The sequence below is a fragment of the Euprymna scolopes genome, chromosome 7, assembly GCF_053919585.1.
Source record: "Euprymna scolopes isolate OS-2025 chromosome 7, ASM5391958v1, whole genome shotgun sequence".
Taxonomy (NCBI): Eukaryota; Metazoa; Mollusca; class Cephalopoda; order Sepiida; family Sepiolidae; genus Euprymna; species Euprymna scolopes.
The window spans coordinates 172,217,319-172,232,227 of record NC_136488.1 but is presented as its reverse complement, the minus strand read 5'-3'; the positions used below and the strand labels follow the sequence as shown (position 1 = coordinate 172,232,227).

Here is a 14,909-nt window from a genome sequence, read left to right as displayed (position 1 = left end):
AGACCTTCGTTGCCGGTCTTTAGCAGTATGTAATTCACTTGTTGGTCGGTTTTTATTTTGTTTATAGCAAAATATAGTTCTAACCTCTGTTTAAAAAGTTTAAATGTTTCCGCTGGATTTGGCATTTCCCAGTCCATAAACGGAATAATGTCATTATTGGTAGACATTATTATTAACGGCTATGTATTTTTTCAATAAACAGAAAATTCAATATGTCTGCCTATGTGCGAAAATCCACACGTGTTTACGGGAACACATACGATAACAACAGTTGACAAAAATTCAAAATGTCTGCTATTGTGCGAAAATCCTAACGTGTTTACGGGAACACATACGATAACAACAGTTGACAAAAATTCAAAATGTCTGCTATTGTGCGAAAATCCACACGTGCTTACGGGAACACATATGACAACAACAGTTGGCAAAAATTCAAAATGTCTGCTATTGTGCAAAAATTCACACGTGTTTAGAGCATATACGAGAATGACAGCAAAGTTTTATAAAATGCACATTAATGGTAAATTAATGAAAATTGGTTTACATGCCTTGTTTTGTCTTCTGTAAACGTATTTTTCCTCTCGTATCTGTTGCCAAAATTTTTTTTTTTTTTTTCAACTGTTATAAATGTTCGGTATCCATTTCACTGCCAGCATGTCGTTTATTTATGTTTGTTATTATAAGTAATTGATAACCAAGTTGTGGTTTTATTTGATATAGAACTTTATTACATATTTACATAGGAAGAGAGATTGAAGGTACGTGTGCAGAGGTCTACGTCATGTTGTTGAATACAATATGTATTAGGCGGTTTACATCAACATTCATACGCCATGATTTCCTTGTTACGCATATGAAAGTAGTTCTATGATAACACTACAAGAAGCACAAAACATTCTTAATTATTTGTACTCGTTGTGACCTTGTGTCAAATTTAAGATTAAAAGGAAATGTACAAGAGGTTCTACCGAGATTTTAACTCGGATCGCTGGATTCAAAGTCCAGAGTGCTAACAATTACACCATAGAACCTTTTAGTACCCACAACTCATTAACGTTATGATTATATAAATTAATAAATGTCAGATATGCATTATACACAGAAGCACAAAACATTCTTAATTATTTGTACTCTTGGTGACCTTAATTAAAATTTAAGATTAAAAGGAAATGTACAAGAGGTTTTACCGGGATTTGTACTCGGATTGCTGGATTCAAAGTCCAGAGTGCTAACCATTACACCATAGAACCTTATAGTTAGAAAAACTCGTTAACTATTACATTATATATTATATTATGTGCCAAACTTCAGATTAAAAGGAAATGTACAATAGGTTCTACCGAGATTTGAACTCGGATCGCTTGATTAAAAGTTCAGAGTGCTAAACATTTCACCATAGAACCTTATAGTAACCACAGCTCCTTAACGATATGATTATATAAATTAATTTGTGTCAGATAATAATTATACACAGAAGAACAACAGATTCTTAATTATTTGTACTCGTGATGACCTTGTGTCAAATTTCAGATTAAAAGGAAATGTACAAGAGGTTCTACCGAGATTTGAACTCGGGTCGCTGGATTCCAAGGCTAAAGTGCAAACCATTACACCATAGAACCTTACAGTAACCACAACTCATTAACGATATGATTATATAAATTAATGAATGTCAGACATGAATTATACACAGAACCACAAAACATTCTTAATTATTTGTAATCGTGGTAACCTTGATTAAATTTTTTTTTTTTTTACACAGTGATCAACACTTATCAAGGCCCGGAAGCCACTCAGGGATAAGGGTTATTGCAAGTATATTAAGTTAGTGAGGAGATTTGCTGAAGTGTTTACTAAAGGGGACGGTTCATTAGGAATTTGTTAACATTGGACTTGAAGACATCCAAGTTGTAGTCCGGAGGGAAGCAGGCAGACGGAACAGAGTTCCACAGGGGTGCAGTTCTAAGAAAGAAGCTTTGTTCATGGAATCCGCGTTTTGATTTAGGCACAGATATTGAGTGGGGGAAATTTTTCACAGTGGATTCAGCTAGACGGGTGTTTTTCGTGAAAGATTGGATAGGGGGGACAAGAGAAATAGTCAACCACCTCAGCAGGAATAACTTTCTTAGTGACACACAATACGGTTTCCGCTCTGCAAGATCTACCGCAGATGTGCTGACGGTTATATCCCACAGGATAAGTGAATCTCCTGACAAAGGCTTCCTTTCAAGGGCATTTGCTCTTGACATACCAAATGCCTTTGACAAGGTATAATATAAGGGTCTACCGATCCGAGTTCAAATCTCGGTAGAACCTCTTGTACATTTCCTTTTAATCTGAAATTTTAATCAAGGTCACCACGAGTACAAATAATTAAGAATGTTTTGTGCTTCTTTGTATAATTCATATCTGACATTCATAAATATATAATGTTATCATCAATGAGTTGTGGTAACTATAAGGTTCTATGGTGTAATGGTTAGCACTCTGGACTTCGAATACAGCGATCAGAGTTCAAATCTCATTAGAACCTCTTGTACATTTCCTTTTAATCTTAAATTTGAATCAAGGTCACCACGAGTACAAATAATTAAGAATGTTTTGTGCTTCTTTGTATAATTCATATCTGACATTCATTAATATATACTGTTATCGTTAATGAGCTGAAGGAACTATAAGGTTCTATGGTGTAATGGTTAGCACTCTGGACTTTGAATCCAGCTATCTGAGTTAAAATCTCGGTAGAACCTCTTGTACATTTGCTTTTAATCTGAAATTTTAAGCAAGGTCACAACGAGTACAAATAATTAAGAATGTTTTGTGCTTCTTTGTATAATTCATATCTGACATTCATAATTAATATAATGTTATCATTAATGAGTATTGGTAACTGTAATGTTCTATGGTGTAATGGTTAGCACTCTGGTCTCTGAATCCAGCGATCCGTGTTCAAATCTCGGTAGTACCTCTTTTACATTTGCTTTTAATCTGAAATTTGAATCAAGGTCACCACGAGTACAAATAATTAAGAATGTTTTGTGCTTCTTTGTATAATTCATGTCTGATATTCATTTTTTTATATAATCAGATCGCTAATGAGTTGTGCAAACTATGAGGTTTATAGTGTAATGGTTAGCAGTCTGGACTTTGAATCCAGCGATCCGAGTTCAAATCTCGGTAGAACCTCTTGTACATTTCCTTTTAATCTGAAATTTGAATCAAGATCACCACGAGTACAAATAATTAAGAATGTTTTGTGCTTCTTTGTATAATTCATATCTGACATTCATTAATTTATATAATGTTATCGTTAATGAGTTGTGGTAATTATAAGGTTCTATGGTGTAATGGTTAGCACTGTGGACTTTGAATCCAGCGATCCGAGTTCTAATCTCGGTAGAACCTCTTGTACATTTCCTTTTAATCTGAAATTTGAATCAAGGTCACCACGAGTACAAATAATTAAGGAAGTTTTTGTGCTTCTTTTGATAATTCAGATCTGACATTCAGTAATTTATATAATGTTATCGTACATGAGTTGTGGTAACGTTCCAGTGTGTGATGGTTAGAACTCTGGACTTTGAATCCAGCGATCCGAGTTCAAATCTCGGTAGAACCTCTTGTACATTTGCTTTTAATCTGAAATTTGAATCAAGGTCACCACGAGTACAAATAATTAAGAATGTTTTGTGCTTCTTTGTATAATTCATATCTGATATTCATTAATTTATATAATCAGATCGCTAATGATTTGTGCAAACTATAAGGTTCTCTGGTGTAATCGTTAGAACTCTGGACTTTGAATCCAGCGATCCGAGTACAGATCTCGGTGGAACCGCTTGTAAATTTCCTTTCAATCTTAAATTTGAATTAAGGTCACCACGAGTACAAATAATTAAGAATGTTTTGTGTTTCTTTGTATAATTCATATCTGACATTCATTAATTTATATAATCAGATCGTTAATGTGTTGTGGCAACTATAAGGTTCTGTGGTGTGATGGTTAGCACTCTGTACTTATAATTCAGCGGTCCGAGTTCAAATCTCGGTAGTTCCTCTTGTATATTTCCATTGAATCTGACATTTGAATCAAGGTCACCACGAGTACAAGTAATTGAGAATGTTTCGTGCTTCTGTGTATAATTCATAGCTGACATTCATTAATTAATAAAATGTTATCGTTAATGAGTTGTGGTAAGTGTTAGGTTCTATGGTGTAATGGTTAGCACTCTGGACTTTGAATCCAGCGATTCGAGGTCAAATCTCGGTAGAACCTCTTGTACATTTCCTTTTAATCTGACATTTGAATCAAGGTTACCACGAGTACTAATTATTAAGAATGTATTTTGCTTGTTTTTATAATCATATCTGACATTCATTAATTCATATAATGTAATCGTTAATGAGTTGTCGTAACCATAAGGTTCTATGGTGTAATGGGTAGCACTCTGGACTTTGAATCCAGTGATCCGAGTTCAAGTCTCGGTAGAACCTCTTTTACATGACCTTTTCATCAGACATTTGAATCAAGGTCACCACGAGTACGAATAATTTGGAATGTTTTTTGCTTCTTTGTATAATTTATATCTGACATTCATTAATTTATATAATGTTATTGTTAATGAGTTGTGGTAACTAAAAGGTTCTATGGTGTGATGGTTAGCACTCTGGGCTTTAAATCCAGCGACCCGAGTTCATATCTCGGTAGAACCTCTTGTACATTTCCTTTTATTCTGAAATTTGAATCAAGGTAACCACGAGTACAAATAATTAAGAATGTTTTGTGCTTCTTTGTATAATTCATGTATGACATTCATTAATTGATATAATGTTATTGTAAATAAGTTGTGGTCACTATAAGCATCTATGGTGTAATGGTTAGCACTATTGACTTCGAATCAAGCGATCCGAGTTCAAGTCTCGGTAGAACCTCTTTTACATGACCTTTTCATCAGACATTTAAATCAAGGTCACCACGAGTACGAATAATTTGGAATGTTTTGTGCTTCTTTGTATAATTCATATCTGACATTCATTAATTTATATAATGTTATCGTTGATGAGTCGTCGGTATATAAGATCTATGGTGTAATGGGTTGCATCTGGACTTTGAATCAAGCCATCCAAGTTCAAATCTCGGTAGAACCTCTTGTACACGTCCTTTTAAACTGAAATTTAAATCAAGGTCACCACGAGTACAAATAATTAAGAATGTTTTGTGTTTTTTTGTATAATTCATATCTTACATTCATTAATTAATATAATGTTATCGTTAATGCGTTGTGGTAACTACAAGGTTCTATGGTGTAATGGTTTGCGCTCTGGACTTTGAATCCAGCGATCCGAGTTCAAATCTCGGTAGAACCTCCTGTACATTTCCTTTTAATCTGATATTTTACTCAAGGTCACCACGAGTACAAATAATTAAGAATGTTTTGTGCTTCTTTTGATAATTCATATCTGATATTCATTTTTTTATATAATCAGATCGCTAATGAGTTGTGCAAACTATAAGGTTTATAGTGTAATGGTTAGCACTCTGGACTTTGAATCCAACGATCCGAGTTCAAATCTCGGTAGAACCTCTTGTACATTTCCTTTTAATCTGAAATTTGAACCAAGGTCACCACGAGTACAAATAATTAAGAATGTTTTGTGCTTCTTTGTATAATTCATATCCGACATTCATTAATTTATATAATTTTATCATTAACGAGTTGTTGCTATAAGGTTCTATGGTGTAATGGTTAGCACTCTGGACTGTAATCCAGCGATCCGAGGTCAAATCTCGGTAGCACTTCTTGTACATTTCCTATTAATCTTAAATTTTAATCTAGGTCACCACGAGTACAAATAATTAAGAATGTTTTGTTCTTCTTTGTATAATTCATATCTTACATTCATTAATTTATATAATGTTATCGTTAATGAGTTGTTGTAACTGTAAGGTTCTATGGTGTAATGGTTAGTGTTGGATTGTGTAGTGGTCTTTCGGTCAGCGTTCAAGTTGTGGATAACTTGACAAAGACTAAAGTTACTTCTCATTAAAGAGGAGAACTATTTATGGCACAATGGGAGATTCCATTGTGCACACATGGGCCAGTCTATTCCTTGGATTGTGATTGGCTGAATCACCTGATTGGATATGCTTGTACATAAATACAAGCCCCCAGTCCAGCTCAATCTGATGTCTGTCTTGTGCATAAGCTGGACCCTTGGTAAGTGTTGCTGCTATTATTATTATTGTTGTTGTTGTTGTTGTGCGTTATTGACGAACACAGTTCTTTTGATTATTCTACATCTCCCCTCTTCCCCTCCCCACGAGTAGGCTGGGTTGTGTGAGAGGTGTATCTCACTTTTAGGCCTAGTTTGTTGTGTGGTAGTAACCTAGAAAGAGCTCGGGGAATCCTTGATTGAAAGCGTGGGGATATATGTGTGGTTTGTTGTTGGGGTTTGGTTGCTGTGTATGTGCTATTACAGGGAGATAGTGGGAGATGCAAGAATGTAGTACGGCTTGAGGGAATTGTTGGTCCTAGTGCTGCACTTGGTATTGGGGTTGGTGCAGGCTTAAGTTCGCATTTTCTGAGGAAGCGGCGGTTCCTAAGTGTGATCCTTCTGGATCCGTTAACCCTGATTCGGTATTGTCGATCTGGTAGGGAACTGATGATTTTGCCCGTTGTGTTCCATCTGCGATTGACTGGATTTTGGATGGCTACAGTGTCACCAGCTTGTAATGGTGGAAGGTTGTGGGTATATTTATTGTATCTTTCTACTATTTTTGCATTGCGGTGGTGGAGCATTTCCTCGCGATGTTGTGCTGCTGACACCCATTCAGGATGAGGCTTGTAGAGGATTGGCTGTGATGGGATGGAGTCACGTAGTCGACGGTGAAGTAATAATTGGGCCGGTGATAGGCCAATGCTTTGGATTGGGGTATTCCGATACTGCAAGATGGCCCGGGCAACACTGTCATTGTCCAAGGAACCGTAGGGGCCTGTGTTTCCTTTCACAATCCTCTTTGCAGTTTTTACTGCGAGCTCTGCCCTGCCATTGGATTGGGGATACGCAACAGAAGATAATCTGTGCCTAACACATCATGTTTTCAGAAATTCTTGGAATGTGCTGGAGGTGAAAGGTTGGCCGCCATCGGTGCTGAGTTCTTCTGGGGCACCATATGTTTGGAACAGTTGTCGGCATATGGACATCAATTTGGTTGTAGTAGTGTGACCTGATTCTAGGCGGTATAAAATTAGCCAACCAGTTAGCCTATCCATGACGATTTGTTGGAATGGCCACTTTGAGCATACCATGCAATTCGCCCTAATACTGCGGATTGATGCATCCATCCCTGGCCAGTACACCGATTCGTTGGCACGTGCTTTCATGCCGACTACTCCTTGGTGTGCACAATGCAGGCAGTGTAGGACCTTTTTTCGTTGTGTTTTTGGGATGACGATCCTTCGGTCCAACAATACTAAACCATTGTCAGTGCTAAGGCGGTGCCTCACCTCCCAATACTCACGGATTTCGGGCGCAGTGAGATTATGTGTTTTTGGGAAGCCTTGCTGTATTGTGTCTATTAATTTATTATATTGTTGATCGCGACGACCTGCTGAACGAATTAGGTCTGGTGATAGCATGGCTATATTACTGCTGTCTGCAAATGTTGCTATTAAGGCTGTTGACTCTGTTATGTTGCTTATGTTGTTCGACTCCAGTATATCCATTTGAGAGGGTTTTGTTGGAAATACATCGAGGAGGGCTTGCACCATCGCCACTGGGTGGCGGGAAACTGCATCAGGGCCTCTGTGCCACTTCCCGGGGCAATGCTGTATGGTAAATCTGTATCTCAGGGTCTTTTCCTTGAGTCTAAAGAGCCGGGGGTTTTGGATCTTGCTCAGATCACGATCGCCAAATATCCCCTTCAGAGGTTCATGGTCTGTGACCACTATGATGTTTGGAGAACCCATGACGAACATACGGCATTTCTCCAATGCCCATGCTATTGCTGCTGCCTCACCCTCTATTGGTGCGTATCTGCGCTCAGCATCCGTGCAAAATCTGCTGCCGGCATATATCAGATGCCAACCTTCGGAACAGCAGATTGGGGCTTTTTCCATGGTACATTGGCAATGTTTTTGTAGGAGTAGGAAGCCCATTCCTTCTTTGCTCCAATCTGGAGCAAGGCAAGTTGCTCTGTCTTTGTCAAATGTTGCTACCCCCTTCTGCACTAGGTGAATTATGACTCGCTTGGAATCTTTGAATTCGTCTTCAAGGTTTTGATTCCAAGCAAATTTGGAGTTTTGTTTGACGAGGTCCCGAAAAGGCACCATAACTGGACCCAGTGAATATGCCCAGGCTACTTGGTTGACAAGCCCAAACCATGATCTGGCATCAGTAATTGTCTTTGGGACTGGAAAATCCTGTATCGCTTGTATCATGGACTCAGAAGGGGTCACTCCTGAAGAAGTTATCTGGAGGCCTCCAAATTGTACAACATCCTGACAGAATTGGAATTTGTCGGTGTTGAGCACAATTCCATTCTTAGCACATTGGAGCAGAAAATCAAAGGTATGATAAAAGGCTCCCTCAATGCTAGAGTCATATAGCAGGGTATCGTCTACTATCTTCACCTTGCGTGGGATATCTTTTATTATCTCATCGTATCTACGAGTGTAAGCATCCCCAGATGCGACATATCCTTGAGGCATCCTAAGATACATGTATCTTCCCCACTCAGTTATGAAGGTGGTTAATGGTTGAGATTCTTTGTCTAAGAGAATCGAGTGGTATCCATCAACAGCGTCTAGGACTGTTTTCTTTGTTCTAGGTGGCACTTGCAGTGCCAACTGGAATGGCGACCCAGTATGGTGGGTTTCTCGCTTGCATTGAGAGTTAAGGTGTTGGTAATCTATTGTTCTCCTTGGATTACCATTCTTTTTGGCAGTTATTACCATAGTACTGCACCAATCAGTAGGCATACCCACGGGTACTGGAGCTATGATACCTTTTTCTACATCCTTCCAAAGGGCTTGTCTTACTGGTTCCTTGAAGTGGAAGGGTACAGGAATTGGGTTATGCCTGGCTTTAGGGATTGCTCCCTCTTTGAGGTGAATGTGGGCAGCTGGGCCGGACATGGCTGGAAATATCCCATCTTTGTTGAATGTCGTTTTGGCAAACTTTTCTAGGAGCCAGCTCTTAAGTTTGCCTATGTTATCTTCTGTTGCGGGAAAAGGGAGGTTTTTGGGGCGATTTGGCAATTGATCTACACACTTTTTAGACTCGGTGTCTACCTCTTCATGTACGTCTGCTAAAGGGTTTGGAAAATGTTTGTGCAATATTCCCACATCGATGCAGGCTGCTCTGCTGAGATAAAGCCGTTGTATGCCCTTGCATATGTAGAGGGCTTGTTTAGTTGTTTTCCCTCTGACCACAAACTCAACTGGTAGCCAACCCTGACACATGAGTGTGAAACCTCCAACTGTTCGTATGATCTTTCTTGATTGGATAAGACTAATCTCTGTGAGGCCCATTTTGATTAAATGCTTTGGTCCCCCAAGACAAATGGCGGCACGACTGTCGGGAAAAACCTTTAGCGTTGTACTACAACTCCTAGGGATATTGACAGCTCGTCTGGGATCTGGTTTTGGTTAGAATGGGATTACTGATGCATTTATTTCAGTTAACAGATCACCTTCTGTAGTCATAATGGTGCCCCTCATTTGATCGAATGTGATATGGGCCATGAGTGTATTCATGGGAGCTTCTTGGTCTTCAAAACTCTTTATCACTGCCGGGCGATATTTCTTTGTCCGGCACACTGCTGAGAAATGGTTAAGTTTCCCACAAGTGTTGCACATTTGATTCCATGCCGGACATGTTAAATGGCGGGCACTTGTCCTTGGAGTACCGTGTTGGTGACTACCGCAACCTATGCAGGTTTGACGGGGTTCTTTATCAGCAATGTTATCGTTGTGAGTAGCAGTAGAGCTAGTGCGAATATTGCCTCTGCTAGTCCGTACAGCACTGTGTTTTTTTTTTTTTGCGATACATTGACATCCGGACTGTAGCTATGTCTGAGGTATCAGTCATTGCGGTTTGGTCCCGTAGTTCAGACTCAAATGCCTTAGCATGACAGATATTTTGGTTGAGAGTTTTTAGCAACCCGGCTTTTGCCAGTAGATCGGTCTGAAGCGTATCATTCGATATCCCTTTGATAAATTGGTCCTTGATGTAAATGTCGGACAGGTCGTGATCGCAGTTGGGGCATGAGAAATTACAGTCTATGGCCGTGGACCTAAGACGAACAAGGTATTGTTGGATGGGTTCATCTTCATGCTGTGATATAGCTGCAAATGTCATCCGATGGACCATGGGATTTGATTTTTGAGTTACCAATGCTTCTGTCATCTCTAGCAGCTTGTCTGGGTTGGTGGTGAAGAATTTAGGGTACGTATTTATGATTGCGTTTTGAACGGATTCATCAGCGCAACTGTATAACTGGGTATTGGCCTGAGAAGTTGGCATGTCCGTTATTCTGGTAAATATTTCCCAGTCAATCCTAAATTTTCTGAATTGTTGAGGGGTCATTTCGAGATGAAGTTGGGGAGGCCTGGCAGCTGGTGCCTTAGCATAGGTGGTCTGGGTAGCGGGCTCCTTGGCTTGTCGAAGGATAGACAGAGCTTCTCCCATTGTTGTGATTCCCAATTATCTTAGCATGGCTCGATCCATTACTTGAAGGTTTTCTTTCCTCAGTTTTTCCTTCACAAAAGTTGCAGCGTAGCTCTTGGCGGAATCGGCAGCAATGCCTGCTTTGAGGAAATAGTCTTCCCAATCTTCTGTCTTGAATCCTGTTCGTAGCGCCATGTTGGATTGTGTAGTGGACTTTCGGTCAGCGTTAGAGTTGTGGATAACTTGACAAAGACTAAAGTTACTTCTCATGAAAGAGGAGAACTATCTATGGCACATTGGGAGATTCCATTGTGCACACATGGGCCAGTCTATTCCTTGGATTGTGGATTGGCTGAATCACCTGATTGGATATGTATAATTCATATCTAACATTCATTAATTTTTATAATGTTATCGTTAATGAGTTGTGGTAACTATAAGGTTCTATGGTGTATTAATTAGCCCTCTGGACTGTGAATCCAGGGATCCGAGTTCAAATCTCGGTAGTACCTCTTGTACATTTCCTTTTAATCTGAAATTTGAATCAAGGTCACCACGAGTACAAATATTTAAGAATGTTTTGTGCTTCGTTGTATAATTCATATCTGACATTCATTAGTATATAATATTATCGTTAATAAGTTGTGGTAACTATAAGGTTCTATCGTGTAATGGTTAGCACTCTGGACTTTGAATCCAGTGATCCGAGTTCAAATGTCGGTAGAACATCTTGCAAATTTCCTTTTAATCTGAAATTCCAATCAAGGTCACCACGAGTACAAATAATTAAGAATGTTTTGTGCTTCTTTGCATAATTCATATCTGACATTCATTAATATATAATGTTATCGTTAATGATTCGTGGTAACTACAAGGTTCTATGGTGTAATGGTTAGCACTCTGGACTTTGAATCAAGCGGTCCGAGTTATAATCTCGGTAGAACCTCTTGTACATTTCCTTTTAATCTGAAATTGGAATCAAGGTCACAACGAGTACAAATAATTAAGAATGTTTTGTGCTTCTTTGTGTAATTCATATTTGACATTCATATATATATATATATATATAATATTATCGTTAATGATGTGTGGTCACTATAAGGGTCTATGGTGTAATGGTTAGCGCTCTGGACTTTGAATCCAGCGCTGCGAGTTCAAATCTCTGAAGTACCTCTTGTACATTTCCTTTTTAACTGAAATTTGAATCAAGGTCACCACGAGTAAAAATAATTAAGAATGTTTCGTGCTTCTTTGTATAATTAATGTCTGACATTCATTAGTATATAATGTTATCGTTAATGAGTTGTGGTAACTATAAGGTTCTATGGTGTAATGGTTAGCACTCTGAACTTTGAATCCTGCGATCTGAGTTCAAATGTCGGTAGAACCTCTTGTACATTTCCATTTAATGTGAAATTGAATCAAAGTCACCACGAGTACAAGTAATTAAGAATGTTTAGTGCTTCTTTGTATAATTAATATCAGACATTCATTAATATATAATGTTATCGTTAATGAGTTGTGGCAACTATAAGGTTCTATGGTGTAATGGTTAACACTCTGGACTTTGAATCAAGCGATCCGAGTTCAAATCTCGGTACAACCTCTTGTACATTTCCTTTTAATCTTAAATTTGAATCAAGGTCACCACGCGTACAAATAATTAAGAATGTTTTGTGCTTTTTTGTATAATTCATATCTGACATACAATTATTTATATAATTTTATCGTAAATAATTTATGGGTACTATAAGGTTCTATGGTGTAATGGTGAGCACTCTGGACTTCGAATCCAGCGATCCGAGTTCAAATCTCGGTAGTACCTCTTGCACATTTCCTTTTAATCTGAAATTTGAATCCTCACCACGAGTACAAATAATTAAGAATGTTTTGTGCTTCTTTGTACAAATTCATATCTTAACTTCATTAATTTAAATAATGTTATAGTTAATGAGTTGTGGTAACTATAAGGTTATATGGTATAATGGTTAGCGCTCTGGACTTTTAATCCAGCAATCCGAGTTCTAATCCCGGTAGAATCTCTTGTACATTTCTTTTTAATCTGAAATGTTAATCAAGGTAACCACGAGTACAAATAATTAAGAATGTTTTGTGCTTCTTTGTATAAATCATATCTGACATTCATAAATTTATATAATGTTATCATTAATGAGTTGTGGTAACTATAAGGTTCTATGGTGTAATGGTTAGCACTCTGGACATTGAATAAAGCGATCCGAGTTCAAATCTCTGTAGAACAACTTGTACATTTCCTTTTAACTTGAAATTTGAATCAAGGTCACCACGATTACACATAATTAAGAATGTTTTGTGCTTCTTTGTATAATTCATATCCGACATTCATGAATTTATATAATGTTATCGTTAATGAGTTGTGGGTACTATAAGGGTCTATGGTGTAATGGTTAGCACTCTGGACTTTGAATCCAGCGATCCGAGATCACATCTCAGTAGAAGCTCTTGTAAATTTGCTTTTAATCTGAAATTTGAATAAAGGTAACCACGAGTACAAATAATTAAGAATGTTTTGTGCTTCTTTGTATAATTCATATCTTACATTCATTAATATATAATGTTATCGTTAATGAGCTGTCGTAACTAGAAGGTTCTATGGTGTAATATTTAGCACTCTGGACTTTGAATCAAGCGATCCGAGTTCAAATCTCGGTAGAACCATTTGAACATTTCCTTTTAATCTGAAATTGGAATCAAGGTCACCACGAGTACAAATAATTAAGAATGTTTTGTGCTTCTTTGTATAATTCATGTCTGACATTCATTAATTCATATAATTTTATCGTTGATGAGTTGTGGTAACTATAAGGTTCTATGGTGTAATGGTTAGCACTCTGGACTTTGAATCCAGCGATCCGAGTTCCAATCTCGGTAGAACCTCTTGTACATTTCCTTTTAATCTGAAATTTGATCAAGATCACCACGAGTACAAATAATTAAGAATGTTTTGTGCTTCTTTGTATAATTCATGTCTGACATTCATTAGTATATCATTTTATCGTTAATGCGTTGTGGTAACTATAAGGTTCTATGGTGTAATGGTGAGCACTCTGGACTTTGAATCCAGCGATTCGAGTTCGAATCTCGGTAGAACCTCTTGTACATTTCCTTTTAATCTGAAATTTGAATCAAGATCACCAAGAGTACACATAATTAAGAATGTTTTGTGCTTCTTTGTATAATTCATGTCTGACGTTCATACATTTATATAATGTTATCGTTAATGAGTTGTGGTAACTATAAGGTTCTATGGTGTAATGGTTAGCACTCTGGACATTGAATCCAGCGAACCGAGTTCAAATCTCGGTAGAACCTCTTGTACATATCCTTTTAATCTGAAATTGTAATCAAGGTCACCACGAGTACAAATAATTAAGAATGTTTTGTGCTTCTTTGTATAATTCATGTCTGACATTCATTAGTATATAATTTTATCGTTAATATGTTGTGGAAACTATAAGGTTCTATGGTGTAATGGTTAGCACTCTGGACTTTGAATCCAGCGATCCGAATTCAAATCTCGGTAGAACCTCTTGTACATTTACTTTTAATCTGAAATTTGATTCAAGATCACCAAGAGTACAAATAATTAAGAATGTTTTGTGCTGCTTTGTATAATTCATGTCTGACATTCATATATTTATATAATTTTATTGTTAATGAGTTGTGGTAACTATAAGGTTCTATGGTGTAATGGTTAGCACTCTGGACTTTGAATCCAGCGATCCGAGTTCAAATCTCGGTAGAACGTCTTGTACATTTCCTTTTAATCTGAGATTCAAATCAAGATCACCACGGGTACAAATAATTAAGAATGTTTTGTGCTTCTTTGTATAATTCATGTCTGACATTCATTAATTTATATAATTTTATCGTTAATGAGTTGTGGTAACTGTAAGGTTCTATGGCGTAATGGTTAGCACTCTGGACTTTGAAACCAGCGATCCGAGTTCAAATCTCGGTAGAACCTCTTGTACATTTCCTTTTAATCTGAAATTTGAATCAAGATCACCACGTTACAAATAATTAAGAATGTTTTGTGCTTCTTTGTATAATTCATGTCTGACATTCATTTATTTATATAATGTTATCGTTAATGAGTTGTGGTAACTATAAGGTTCTATGGTGTAATGGTTAGCACTCTGGACTTTGAATCCAGCGATCCGAGTTCAAATCTCGTTAGAACCTCTTGTACATTTCCT

At 37.5% G+C, this 14,909-nt stretch overlaps 12 non-coding genes across 12 annotated transcripts; 11 read left to right on the top strand and 1 right to left on the bottom strand.

Annotated features, from left to right (window-relative positions):
- Positions 1–959: 959 nt before the first annotated feature.
- Positions 960–1,031, bottom strand: Trnaq-uug (transfer RNA glutamine (anticodon UUG)). Its single transcript has one exon. It is a non-coding gene; the product is annotated as a tRNA-Gln (tRNA).
- Positions 1,032–2,678: 1,647 nt separating this feature from the next.
- On the top strand, positions 2,679–2,750 carry Trnaq-uug (transfer RNA glutamine (anticodon UUG)). Its single transcript has one exon. It is a non-coding gene; the product is annotated as a tRNA-Gln (tRNA).
- Positions 2,751–4,422: 1,672 nt separating this feature from the next.
- Trnaq-uug (transfer RNA glutamine (anticodon UUG)) lies at positions 4,423–4,494 on the top strand. The gene has a single exon. It is a non-coding gene; the product is annotated as a tRNA-Gln (tRNA).
- An 801-nt stretch (positions 4,495–5,295) lies between these two features.
- Trnaq-uug (transfer RNA glutamine (anticodon UUG)) lies at positions 5,296–5,367 on the top strand. The gene has a single exon. It is a non-coding gene; the product is annotated as a tRNA-Gln (tRNA).
- Positions 5,368–12,424: 7,057 nt separating this feature from the next.
- Trnar-ucg (transfer RNA arginine (anticodon UCG)) lies at positions 12,425–12,496 on the top strand. The gene has a single exon. It is a non-coding gene; the product is annotated as a tRNA-Arg (tRNA).
- Positions 12,497–13,515: 1,019 nt separating this feature from the next.
- On the top strand, positions 13,516–13,587 carry Trnaq-uug (transfer RNA glutamine (anticodon UUG)). Its single transcript has one exon. It is a non-coding gene; the product is annotated as a tRNA-Gln (tRNA).
- Positions 13,588–13,731: 144 nt separating this feature from the next.
- Positions 13,732–13,803, top strand: Trnaq-uug (transfer RNA glutamine (anticodon UUG)). Its single transcript has one exon. It is a non-coding gene; the product is annotated as a tRNA-Gln (tRNA).
- Positions 13,804–13,950: 147 nt separating this feature from the next.
- On the top strand, positions 13,951–14,022 carry Trnaq-uug (transfer RNA glutamine (anticodon UUG)). The gene has a single exon. It is a non-coding gene; the product is annotated as a tRNA-Gln (tRNA).
- Positions 14,023–14,167: 145 nt separating this feature from the next.
- Trnaq-uug (transfer RNA glutamine (anticodon UUG)) lies at positions 14,168–14,239 on the top strand. The gene has a single exon. It is a non-coding gene; the product is annotated as a tRNA-Gln (tRNA).
- Positions 14,240–14,386: 147 nt separating this feature from the next.
- On the top strand, positions 14,387–14,460 carry Trnaq-uug (transfer RNA glutamine (anticodon UUG)). The gene has a single exon. It is a non-coding gene; the product is annotated as a tRNA-Gln (tRNA).
- A 145-nt stretch (positions 14,461–14,605) lies between these two features.
- Trnaq-uug (transfer RNA glutamine (anticodon UUG)) lies at positions 14,606–14,677 on the top strand. Its single transcript has one exon. It is a non-coding gene; the product is annotated as a tRNA-Gln (tRNA).
- A 146-nt stretch (positions 14,678–14,823) lies between these two features.
- Trnaq-uug (transfer RNA glutamine (anticodon UUG)) lies at positions 14,824–14,895 on the top strand. The gene has a single exon. It is a non-coding gene; the product is annotated as a tRNA-Gln (tRNA).
- Positions 14,896–14,909: the final 14 nt, after the last annotated feature.